The 13,113-nt window shown below is 48.2% G+C and overlaps 1 protein-coding gene across 1 annotated transcript in view; it reads right to left on the bottom strand.

Annotated features, from left to right (window-relative positions):
- plxna2 (plexin A2) overlaps nucleotides 1-13,113 on the bottom strand; it is a 180,731-nt gene that overhangs the window by 110,190 nt on the left and 57,428 nt on the right. The window lies entirely within an intron of this gene.

Raw genomic sequence — 13,113 nt, 5'->3', positions numbered from 1 at the left:
ATTCAAAAAGGGGCGGAAAAATGCACCTTAAAAATCAGGTTAAAAAAATGATCTTAACAGAAGAACCTCAAAATAATAAAAAGCCCCGCTGCTCTCAGTAGACTATGTTAGCTTTTGCATAAAAAGCAGAATTGAAGTATGCGCACTAGTAGTACGCTTTTGCCTCATCTTTATTCACATCTGAACTGATATTGCAGTATAAACTGCTTTTTTTTTTTGTGATATTCTCGCTTTTAAAATATCACCCATCCTTATGTGATGGCAAATTATCCCCCACAAACTGATACCCCGCATGAAGGTAGGATTCTACACACTCTCACTCAGGATGCAACATTATGCCGATGAGATTGTGATTTCCGGGCCAAAAAAAGAATCCATGCCACTTCTCTTTTCTCAATTTTTCCAACTGATTTTATTCAATTCAAACTGTTTTATTAATTATCCATTCATTCACATGTCATATAGAGACATCCGCCATTCACCCGCTCATCCACAGCTCTGGGAAATATGAAGTTTCTAAAGAAGCTTCCCTTTTTGGACCGTGGCGATCGAACCCGTCGGGAGCGCTTACCGCCGCCGAGCCGGTCGCACAGATAAAGATGCAGATGAAACCCTTCTTTTTTTAGAAAGACCGTTTTTTTCATATAACCTGCAATTGCTGCAAAACACGGAAACGGTAATTACTTGGAATTACAACGTTAGAATGTGAACGTGTGTGTGTGTGTGCGGGCGTAGGTTTAAATGCTCCAACCACACGGGTCGTGAGTCTCTAGACTAGACGAGCGCCGTCACCTCTTACGAAACACTATCCAAGCTCCGACTTCCAAATCTCCATAACCGGAGGTTCTTGCCAGAAGGAAGAGCTACACGGCTAACAATCGATATAGAAGTAACCAAATTTCCAGCTGCAGAGAGAAGATTATTAGATTTTTCCCGATGAAGAGACTCTACGGGAGACGGGGGGGAGCGGAGGGAGAAGAAAGAAAGCGGCGACTGATCTCCGGCGGTGTGTCTAAAATTGCCCGGGTATCTTTGTTTGGCAGAAGAGGGTAAAAAAAAAAAAAAAAATCAACATAATGAGCCAAAACTGCCTTTGTGTCTCGCCGCCTTCGTCTCGGCCCCCTCGGTGTCTTCCTCCCTCGCAGACAGCTGCTTGTGTGCAGTCAAATTAAGTGCTCCCTGGTCGCTTTCCCAAAGTGTGAAATAAATAAGCATTTTCTCTCTCTCTCTCTCTCTCTCTCTCTCGGAATTCGGTGCTTTTTATTTCTCCCGCTTATGAAGTCGGAGCCGCTCTCGACGCGTCCGCGGGTCGAGTGCAAGGTGAAAGTATTTGTCCACCATGCGAAAAAGGCGTCACGTCTTGGTATTTACGCCACCTGCGATGGTCCTATCTCTCCCCGCCCCGTGATTCCCCCCCCCCCCCGCTTGCAAATGTCCGATTTACAAGTCGTGGGAGTAACGAAAGGGAATAAAAGAAAAAAAAGGGGAGTTGAGGGTAATATTTCAACAGGCTGAGTGAGTGCTTTTAATCGCGGGCCTTATCGGGCTGCCAAGCTATTTCTTATATTTTTTCCTCAAATATTGCACGTCTGCAAACGCCGTTTGCACGTATGTGCGTGAGTGTGTTCGACTTCTAGGACGAATGTCTTCTCGATTCCTGTGTTCGCTCGCACATGTGGAGAACATGACAATAACGGCGTCTAACACCGATGAGCTCTACAAAAATGGAAACCTGATTGACAAACAATCAGCGGAGGGGTTTTGACGGCAGGGACGCGGTTTCTTTGAAGGGAATGGATGAACATGAACGGCGGAGGAGGGTCAACAAAGAAGAGCCGACGGTGGAGCAAAAGCGATGGGCTGAAATAACACCCGCTGAAAACATTGCGCGGTGGGAAAAAACGCCAAAAGAATCTAGTCGTCATTGTCGTCATGTAAACGGTGACCCAGTAAGATTCACAGTCTTTGTAAGACGATAGTTTTCAACTAGTCTTTTCCAAGTCTTTAGAATTGTACAGACGAGCTGCATAAGGAGAACCGTCCTGTCGGGACTGTATCAAATATTTGTGAACTTTTTGTGAAAAGCTCCAATACTGTTGCACCCGGGGGTTATTTTTGTTTATCTTTTTCCCACGATGCCATGGTGGATCACAAGCAGACTAGGTGAAACAATGAATATATGAATGAACAGATGGATGGATGGATGGATGGATGGATGGATGGATGGATGGATGGATGGATGGATGGATGGATGGATGGATGGATGGAAGGAGGGATGGAACGCCCCTTTTTGGGATGGCAAAAAGGGCTGAGCTGCCCTGCGCTTCGCCCCGTCAAAACCGGCTGCTCTCCTGCTGCACCCAGTTTACAAAGACCGGCCTTCTGAAAGACACACAAGGAGCATATTGCCTGGCAGTGCGACCGGCTGTGACACACACACACACACACACACACACACACACACACACAGAAGGAGACCTCCTGGGGGTCTGCCAAACTGCAGCAAATGAACCAAGACCCTGGTTGGGATACACAGACACACACACACACACATACACACACACTCAAAAGCGTCAAATCTTCTCAGTCGCAAACGCACATATGTGCACATGCGGATACTTATTCACCCACTTGGAAGGCAGCTGGGGGTGCAGGGGAGTGAGCTGTCAAACGGAGGGGTGAGGGTGGGTTCACCGAGAGGCGATGCACTTGATGTTTGCAGCCGCATCCCGGCTGGGAGGGCGGCCGGGGGTACTGACAAACACCAAAGTAGGTAAAAAGAAAGAAGACGGCGGAAGAGGGTGATACCGAGAGTGAGTTGCACACATCGCCTCCTCCAATTATAGACCAAACATTGACGCTCCGTTCGCCTCACTCCTCGCCAGGCTCCCGACAGGAAAAAAAAAAAAAAAAAAAAGCGGCGGCTCCTCGCCGCTCCTCGCCGGCACCCTCTCCACGCTCTAATTAGGCTTGTAAATAATTATTGCAATTAAAGCCTAAAATTAGGAGGAGTGAAACGCCGCCATTAGTCTCACAATAAATGTCACGAGCATTCTGCATAGTCGTGCGCGGCGTGCGTGTGTGTGTGTGTGTGTGTGCCATTATGGAGTCAGACTGACAGCGCGAGAGGGAAAGAGACTGAGAGAAGAAGGGAAGGCTGCTGACATGCAGCCAGTTGACACACTCACGCCTCTTAATTATAGCGCTGATTATTCTGGCAGGATGGCTTCCCGGACCGGGCTGCTGGCTCGCATTCGTGATGTGACAAGAGCGTGCGTGCGCGCATCACGTGTGCACGTTTAATGGGGACCCACACACATACATCCTGATTGCAGACACCTTTAAGCAAGTGTAGGAGGGGGTGGAATGTGGAAAATAACATATAAAACACAGAAACACGACTATCGTTAGGTAAATAAACTGAAGCTAATATGGCTTAAAGTGCAGATAGCATGTGAGGGGGGGGGGCAGGAGAGGGGTTTGGGGGGATTTGGGGGGGGATTTGGGGGGGGGGGGCGTCTGACGGAGTGTCAGAGAGTCTGAGGATCAGGTATCCTCTCCCTCATTATCTCATATTATGTCAGAGGGCCAGTGAGAAACTCCTTTGGGGGGATGGAGGGGATTCAGCCTTGTGGTGGAGGCTGGTATTGAGACACACACACACATACACACACGTGCGCGCGCCATCATGGAGCATGGAAGCAAATATGTAGCTTCCGAGCTACATTCCCTTGCTGCTTCTTCCTGTGTGTGTGTGTGTGTGTGTAGGGGGTTGGGGGGGGTCCCGGGGTTTTGCAGGTTTCTATTAATTACAGGCTTGATGGGGGTTGACAGGACGTGCGCCGCTATCAAATAATGAGGTTAGGATTGGCCACTGGTTCTAGGGCACAAAACCTGATTAACACTAATCCCGTTTTAAGTCAATTAATAATGCCTTCTGCGGGACTCGTGCAAATGAAGTGCCTTTGTTTGGCCGGGCCGGAGCACAAACCCGGCAGCTACACATGTATATCATAGCTATTACGCAGCTGTAAAAGGGGAACGGATGTCCGTATCTGCCATTAGGATAAATGACAAGCGGCGGTCGAGTAGACAGATGCCATAAAAAGAAAAAAAAAAAAACGTGATTCAATGGCGGGGCGGCTCCGGCTGACCTTCTCAGTGACCCTTTTGGTTTGATGAACACGCTCGGGTCAACCCTGAACTTCCCGCAACCCCGTGACCTCGCTGGGAGGTCACGTGATCACATAAACCGGGGCTTGTGCTGCGAAAGGGCGGCGTGGAGCGATCAAACCGCCGCGCGGAGAAATGTAATGATGTCGGTGATTGGATTAGAATAAAAAAAAGCTGGACATTAATTGAAGCTAACAATCCCCGCATTTGTGCATGTTTTTTTAATTGAATTAAATATAAAAAAAAATAAAAAAATAGAAATAAAAACAATAAAAAGCTTGGCGGAAGATGTTTTCTGCTTTTTTCGACACAAACAAGTTACTAAATGAAATATTTCAGTCACCAGAAGGAGGATTTAAGTGTGATTTGGCGTTGCATGATTTGCTGTTTGAGTGGAGAGGAAACATCCGTTGGAAGAGATGACTAATGTGCATGAAAGATAAAAAAAAAAAGAAAAAAAAATGGCATAAATAATCCAGGTCCAGGCACTCAAGGATGTTTGAAAAATACATAAGGGGGCGTTCAAGTCATGGAAGCTGAATCGTTACACAATAATCGTGTGGGATAACGCAGCAGTCAGGTGGGCCATCTTGAAAATTACTTTTTTTGGGGGGGGGGGTCTATTTTTCAATTCGTGGAGAACATGCAAACTTTGCTAGCGTGTCGCCCTATTGAGAAATTGAGATTCGTAAAAAAAAATTAATTTGTTCATCCGGCCTGGCGTGTCTCCTCGTTTCCGGCAAACAAAGCTTTAGGGTTAGCTTAGCTCGCTAACATTTTGATTTGTTTTGACACGCAGAGCTAATTTGCCGCCTTGTGTCATTGGATCGAAATCATTTACTATAAACCGTGCACGCGCGCGCACACACACACACACACACACACACACACACACACATAAGCCGCCAACACAAGGGCTCCGGATTAATGCGGCTTGACAAGTAGGACAACAATGAAAGTGGTTTCTTTGGAATGAAAAGCTAAATGGCATCATCGATAACCCGGGATGTGTGTATTGACAGGGGGATTTGTACTCATTTGTCCGGGTGTCAATATCAAGTGATGTTGTCACGGCGAGCAGCTGAGGACCCCCCCCGCCCCCTCGTAGGATCTGGATGAGGAGGCCAGACCGACCCCGCCACAGCGCTGGGGTTCCAGATGAGGCATGACAGTGGATGTATCACACTGGGGTCTGGACTCCGACTGATAACTCGCTGTCCGAGCAGATGCGTGGGAAAAAAAACAAACAAACATCTGAGCTTCGGAGCGAATTCCATCTCGACTTTGGCTGGGCGCTACCTTCACGCGTGCGTTGTAAACAAGAGGATTCGGGATGAACGTCCGGGAGCGTCTGCTTTATCTGGATTCCAGGGCAGGCTGAGAGGAATCGGCTTTAAACGGTGGCGGCGCGGAATTCCACGCGCGTGGAAAACGGGATTGTGGGAGAAACTCATAAAAGTCTTTTTCTCCCCTTCACAGAACTTCCGCCGCAACGCCCAGACAGTCGTGCCCAAAGTTCCCTGGTGGAGTACCTGGAGCCTGATGGCGCTAAGGCCAGCTGAAGGTCAGCTGAAGGCCAGCTGGAGGTCAGCTAAAGGTCAAAGGTTGTCGGTGGTGAGGGGGAGGGGGGGTCAATGCCTCCTCATCATCATCAGCCAAATGGGTCGTCATTGTTTACGGCGCAAAATGAAGCCGTGTAGGAGGGAGCCTTCGAATCCACCGGAGTCCCGAGCATTTGACAGCGGTGACAGAATCCGGAGTCTTCGGTCGCCGAGCGACAGGAAGCTGCTTCAAATGCAGCAGAGCGACGTGTAAAGTTGCCAAAGAGTCGGCGTCTGGAGCGAGCGCGCTTTCCTCCGCAGGCCGATCTGTTACACCGCCTCGGCTCGGCTCGGCGAACGAACCCACGGTAACCCCTCTGTGCCTGGCTTTTAAAACAGGAAGTGATGTCGCGGCAGCCCCCGCCATGCACCAAATGGGAGCTGCAGCCAAGCATCGGTCGTTTAAAGAAGAAAAAATGAAGCCACCGCTAAACAAACAAGTGTTCGTCAGGAATACACACAGTGTGAATCAGCACGTTTGTGTGTGTGTGTGTGTGTGTGTGTGTGTGTATGAGCCCCCCCCTTAAAAAAAGCTGCAGACCTTAAACTCTAAGCTCTTGTTTGCCTTGTTTGTTTGTATCCATTCTTTAGTCTTGAACTTTTGCCAGGCACCCGTCTCTGTCAGATTATAGTGCCTCTGCAAGCGTGCACACACACTCACCCACCGAGGAGTCGGGGGGGGGGGGGACCGGGATCTTCAGTTGAGCTTTGAAATCAGCGGTTTGAATTACAGTTTTGGCGTTTCAGCGCCGCGACATCAGTGCGAACACGAAAACGCGCAGACGTGCTTAAGTCCCCCGGGCGAGGGAGCGAAGGAGCCGGCGGCCTGGACGTCGGCCAATCCAATCTGCTCGTCAAGGAGGGCGTAAACAGAAAAAAAAAAGAACAAAACGACGTGGAGCGGAAGGAGCTCCGAGAATGCCGCCAGAGCTCCGGCGCCCTGCGGAGGGAAGGCCGAGCCGCGTCTTTTAGCACGTGAAATCGGTGCGTCACGCCGACCCGAGTCCCGTGCGGCTGCTAATGTTAGCCCGGGCGAGGAGCGGCGTAATTCCAATTCCCCCCGCCTCGATAACCACCAGGAGTCATTTCCTTACCGAGCTAAGTCCCCTAGCCAAACAAAGGTCGGCGGGGGGTGGCGGGCTGGGAGGAAGGGGCTGGGAGAGCAGGTTGACAACAGACCTCATAGACAAAATAGGTTTAAAATGAAAAAAAAAAAAAAAAAAAAAATGCAGTCCATGCATGGATTTCAAATTTCACAGCTGAGCACCTGGAAGAAATTGCCAGTTTTCAGAAAAAAAAAAAGGGGCTGGGGGGGTCGGATGGTGGCGGGAGGGGGGATAATATGAGGACGGGCTTCTTTTCTTTTCTGATAATCTTTGCTTTTGAGGGAGGAGGGACGACGATCGAGAATCGGAAGGGTGAGCGGCGGCGGCGGCGGCGGCGGGGAGGGTTAATGTTTGCTAAAGAGCCAAGGGTGTATCAGGGAGTGAAAGTGGAACATGGTTGAAAGACTCCATCCAGGAGAGCGTATGTATGTGTGTGAGCGTGTGTGTGTGTGTGTGTGTAGAGGTCGTGGGGTGTGTTTTACAAGCTAGCTCAGTAGCCTTTGCTTGGTCATGCTAGCAAACATCGTACATTCACCATCATAAAGAGAAGGCAATTAGCGGGGCCGCTATTTCACTGGGGGAACTATTAAGTCTGTTAGGGGTCTATTATGTGCGCCGTAAAACATCACAAGGGGAAAAAAAGAAAAAAAAAAAAAAAAACACCCGGCTTTATTACAAAGCCGACACCTGCTTCTTTTCTTCGGGCTTAATTATGACACGATGAAAACCTGACCCTTCTCATTTCTCCATTTGTTTTTTTTTTTTTTTTTAATGGTGTTTTAAAAAAAAAAAAAGCAACTTTTTTTTCAGGTTGCTCCGAAGAGACATCACATGTATTGTTTCAAAAAAAAAAAAAAAAAAAAAAAAAACCTTTTCAGATGTTAAATCTTGATTGTTTTCCATGAATAATACATAACAGCCCGGGCGCCGCGTGCTGGCCGCTGACCAAAGCGGCCGACATAATGCAGTCACTGATTCTCAGCCGCGTGTGATGAGCGCCCCGGCGCCAGCGGCCATAACAGCGCAGCGCGCCACAAAGGGAATGAAAAGGACTCGTAAAAAAAAAAAAAAAAAAAAGAAATGTTGATAATCCAAAGCCCTCGTTGGATACTGGAGTAGTCGCCGGCCGTTTATCCAAGTGAGCTGCATTGTGTTGATAAACTCACAACAAAGAGGGCTGTGGCGGCGGCGGCGGCTCAGGGGCCATTTTTATTTATTTCACTCTGGCCGCCTAAACTTCTCCCAACGTGTACACAAATAACGCTTAGCTGGAAAGAGCGGGAGAGAAAACGGAGGTGTGAGTCGGAGCAAACCAGGCAGAAGAGTCGACTCGGGGGCCCTCACATACTTCAAGACGAAAAAAAAAATACAAATAAAGAGCCGGTTCATTTGATTCATTATGTGCACTTTTAGCCGAACAGCTCCTACGAGCGATCCAAACAATTCCCTTAATTAAAAATCCCAAACAATTTCTCTGTTTGTCTTTTTCTTTTTTTTTTCCCTTTCTCGCTTCGAAATGACACGGAAGCTCGGCGAGGACGAGATTGGCAACGAAATATCAGGAGGTGTTATGATTCATAGGAGGAGGTGTTGATATATTCTGCTCTAATTAAATTAACAAAGAAAAAAGTGTGTGTTGAGATGCGGTGCAACCACACACACACACACACACACATACCTGAGGAAGATCAGATAGACTCAGGGATGGCGTGAATCGATTGTTAGGCCTGCGGGCGAGACTCAGCTCGGTTTTATTTTCCGCCGCTTTGCGAGTATAATTAACGACAACAGCGAAATGCACATTTTATCTGCTCATTTATCCGGCGATAAGTATCTGAATGCACTGGATTACATCCAAAAAAGTCGAAAAGGAAAAAAAAACAAAGGACGAACCTTGATCCCTCCGTAAGCCTTATATGTCTTGGAGTCACGATAGCGCCTCGGACAGAAATGCGTCCTTGTCGGGGCCGATGGAAACACTGGGCCCAGTTGGGTCGGGTTTGGCTTTGAGTCGCGCGATTTGAGGTCGGAGGTAACCAGAGATACGAATATTTTTGAAATGTATTATATTATATTTACTCCTTTCCGCATTTAACCCATCACGGATAAACCATGAGTAGTTGGCAACCATCTAGCGGCGCCGGGAGAGCAGTTAGGGGTTCAGTGACTTGCCAGGAGTAAGGCGGGAGTCCGGATCCACTTGGACCTTCATCCTACTCACTCTTGGAACTTGTCTCAGGTCCGAGAACCTCCTCGGGATGTGGTCCGTTTCTTGGGCAATCGGGACCGCAGAGGAACCATTTTGGCCGCGGGGTCTTTCTAAAGTTCTACAGGAACTCATGTGATTCGGCGATCGGTAGAATTCATCAGCCACGGCCAATACCAGACACTTCACGCGGACTGCGGAGCGGCATTTTAAAAACTAACCCGGTAGGCTGTTTTTATTTTTTTTTTTGCGACAAAATGGACAGAAGCAGCGAGGAGATGGAAGAGGTCCAAGCTCTCCTGGTCTGCTACGCCGCGAACGGGAATCACAGGCTCACAGAGGAGCATCGAAAATTTGGGTCAAAATAAGTCCAGAGTTCGCTTCTTCCCAAAGCAGAGCAATGCAGGAGGAAAACGAAAACACTTCAACCCATCTGATCTTCCCCGGATATTATTCCCGTCTTGCAGAACATGAACACAGGTAGTCACGTTGTCCGTGTCGTCTTTCTCTTCTTCTTCTTTGGTGGTTTGTATCTTAAGGTACATGTCACCGCGGTCCCTATAGTGGTCCCTTACTGCCTGTGGGGATACAAAGCTGGAACGGAATTTAAGCTGGACACTTTCTTCGAACTGATCTGTCCAAAAGTGGCTCATCTGAATTTCAGAAACGGAAATCGCCGATCCCGTTGACATGAATTGCTCAACGACGCCGAGAAAAAGCACTCCCGAATTTTTGGCCTTTTTTCGTCTTCATCATCGAACAACAAACCGTCGCCCGACTCCTCCGAACTGGGGTGATGATGACTGCCGTCTGCCGCGTATCGCGCAATCGTGCGAAAAGAACGAAAAAAAAAAAAAAAGGGAAACTCCAAACCAATCCCTTAAAGCGTTGGCCGTTGTGGCATTCGGTTTGAAATCCGCACTCTTTTGATGCAATATTAAACGGAGCGAGGTGTAAGAGGAGCGTAAGACATTCGGCGGCGGATCGTCCGCCGGAGAAAGTAGAAGAGCAAATTAAAAAAAAAAGAGAAAAATTGAGGATGCGCCTCAGAGGCGACTCAGCCGAATCTCCTGGAACAGCGATGACCTTTTCCCGGCGCTCGCCGCTGGCATTTCTACCCGGCCGGATACCAAAAATCGCCGGATTACGGGTCCAAATATAGCATCGGCCCCGGCGGACAAATACTGATGCAACATGACTCGGGCACGTGATTTCGCGGGAGCCCGGCCGCACAGCAGCGGCTCGGACAAGAGGAGGTGGGTGGGTTCGGGCGGTTCGGGTGGAGGGGGCGCCAAACAAAAACAAACAAACAATCAGAAGCTCGGCGACGGCACCGAGACGGGGCGAAAACGCGACTTCTACGTCGGTAATGACGCGCGCAAACGTCTGGAGAGTCATCGAGCCAGGTCTTTTCATCAGTTCCACGACGCTGCTTCCCATATCTCGCCCTCTCTCTTTCACACACACACACACACACACACACGGTGCATCATTAATATGGCGGAGGCTGCTGTCATTACATCTACAAAACAAAAGCGCGGATTAACATGGCGGCGCCCCGCTGATCGAATATGAAACATAGGGGCTATTAAAGTTTTTTATTTTTGGGTCGAGGTGAGGGGGGGGCGACGGTGTTCTGAGATGAAGGCGGTGCCAAAAAAAAAAAAAAACACACCGACGGCGGAAGAAACAAGAGCGTGGGGAGCCCGAAGGTGAGGCTCATCTGTCTTTCGTAATGGAGGTACGGAGGTGATTGTAAAAATGCGTGTGTGTGTGAGGTCATTGCGCCTCCTTTTTTTTCCCGCAGGCTGTGCCACAACACTCACACACACACATGAACAGGTGCAAGAATGGCCTTGCAAAGTGCAAAACAGATCAAACCCAAAAATAAATCTCGTCTGGAATCGAACCATTGTGACTGACGGATGATAAAGACGAGACTTTCTGACGCCGTCTCAACCCTCTCAAGCCGATTTTGCTTTTACATCTGGTATTTTGAACCTGCGATCTTTTCCTCGGGCGGGATGTTTCGCTAACTTGCTAACTTGCAGAGGAACTCCATCCGGCTTCAAATATCCCGACGCTTTCCTCGGGTCGCGCTCGCTCCTCATTTGCGCACCGTTTTTATCCGATCCCGCAGGTGGTTGCGTCATTTAGCTATTCTCTCTTTGTGCTCTTGCGCGTTTTGGTCGAACACGATGTGACTCCACTCAGGGATAAACGACCGAGCTCAACGGCTAGTTCCCGTCGGGTTACACCTCTGCTAGTTCTCTCGGAAAAAGACCAGAGTCTGAATGAAAAGGCATTGCGTTCTTAAAAAAAAAAAAACAACAGGAAACGGTATCTTTCTTTTGCGAGGATCCTGGAATCCAAGATGGCCAAAGACCAATTTTCTCCTCTTGGCGACCGGACTTGAATTTCTTCACTTGAAGACATTTCACCCCTCATCCGAGAGGCTTCTTTGGCTCTAATGACCTGCCGGGAGTTTCCAAATATACCTGGCAGGTTTTTGGGCGGGTCTAGATTATGGTGGCTTGTTGTGTAAATGGAAGTTAATCTACAAGAGGGGCGCTCACACTTTTTCAGCATGCCAGCTACTTATAAAATAACCAGGTCAAAATGATCTACCCACAACAAAAATGCAAAATAATCTTAATATATACAATGTATGTTGATGTACCTTGCAGAACCGCATGAGCCAATATTGCACGACACAAAATAATGATGCGTATTTTTTGTCATGACCCAAGTTCACTCTGATGACTTGCACTGAATTGAATCATCATCCGGATAGCAGCCGCTTCCAGCCGGCCTTATTAACGATGACGCGACTCGCCCGGAACGAGGATTCGGTCGCAGATTTTGCTTTTGAAGTATTTTGTGTGAAAAGTGACCGCTGTCCTTTCTCTTTCTCAGCTCGCTTTTCGGCGGGACGTATGTGTCGCGTTTTCCATGAACGGTCCGAAAATGCCGCTCCGACATTACCCTTCTTTGGTATTGCGATGTTAGACAGGCAGAAGAGGCAAACGCACTTCCAAAATGTCATCGTGGATAAAAAAAGTCCTCGTCTCATTCCGTTTGATAGTGATAAGTTTTTGTCTTCTCACTTGGTCCGGTTCCTCCACTCATTTTATACCCTTTCTTAAGTTAAAGAGAAAAAACCAAGGGCTAAAAATTGGAGGTAACTTGCTGACTAGCTTGTTAGTTTTGCTGCACTTCGCGCCGTTGTTTGCGCACGTGCAGTGACCTCAGTGTCAGAAAAAAATTAGATGTCATCTGACTAACCGCCCTGTATATCAATCAAGTGACGAGAAGGACGACAGGCTGACGTCTATTATTTTTTAATATCATGCGATCAACCGGTATTACCCTTCAATCGACTGGTAGATCGCGATCGACGTATTGAGCACCCCTGATCTACAGAAACTAAGCGTAAGAGGGGGTTGTTACGCTAACGGGGCTGTGTTCGTTGGAACAAAAGCGCAATTAAGCAGGATTACCTGGATTATATATTATATTTGGAAACTTTCCATAGGTCACTAGAACTGAAGAAGCCTTTCGAATGAGCGGCAGATCGTCTTCAACTGCAGAAATTCAAGTCCAGTTTCCAAGACAAGAAGATTTCTACTGGACTTCACCATGACCTGGATGAGAACCTCCACAGAAATGCACTAAAAGTGCATCGGACTCTGGATTTGAAGGTAAAACGAAGGTCCGATCATGTGACGTTTCCCGTCGGACCCTGGAGGAGTTTCCATAAACCCGCCTGGGCGACGTCCCCTCGAAGTAGCGGAGGACTTTCGAGACTGCGTGTGTGTGTGTGTGTGTGTGTGTGTGGCAGTGTGTGTCTGCAGCCGATCCGCAACCCCCGGAGAACCCGTCGGAAGAGTCTACATGCTGAATACTAATAACTTTCCCCGACATTGCTCGGCGCGCAGACGACTAGCAGTTATGAGTTCAAGATCAAAAGCCCGTTTCATCTCCGGAATAAGCAGGAATAAAAGATTTAGTAAATATGGGAAACAGA

Source organism: Fistularia commersonii, chromosome 14 (genome assembly GCF_037954325.1).
Source record: "Fistularia commersonii isolate RoL2024-O1a breed Wild chromosome 14, RoL_Fcom_v1.0, whole genome shotgun sequence".
Taxonomy (NCBI): domain Eukaryota; kingdom Metazoa; phylum Chordata; class Actinopteri; order Syngnathiformes; family Fistulariidae; genus Fistularia; species Fistularia commersonii.
Note: the sequence above shows the minus strand (reverse complement) of the source record. Positions and strands in the feature narration are given on the sequence as shown.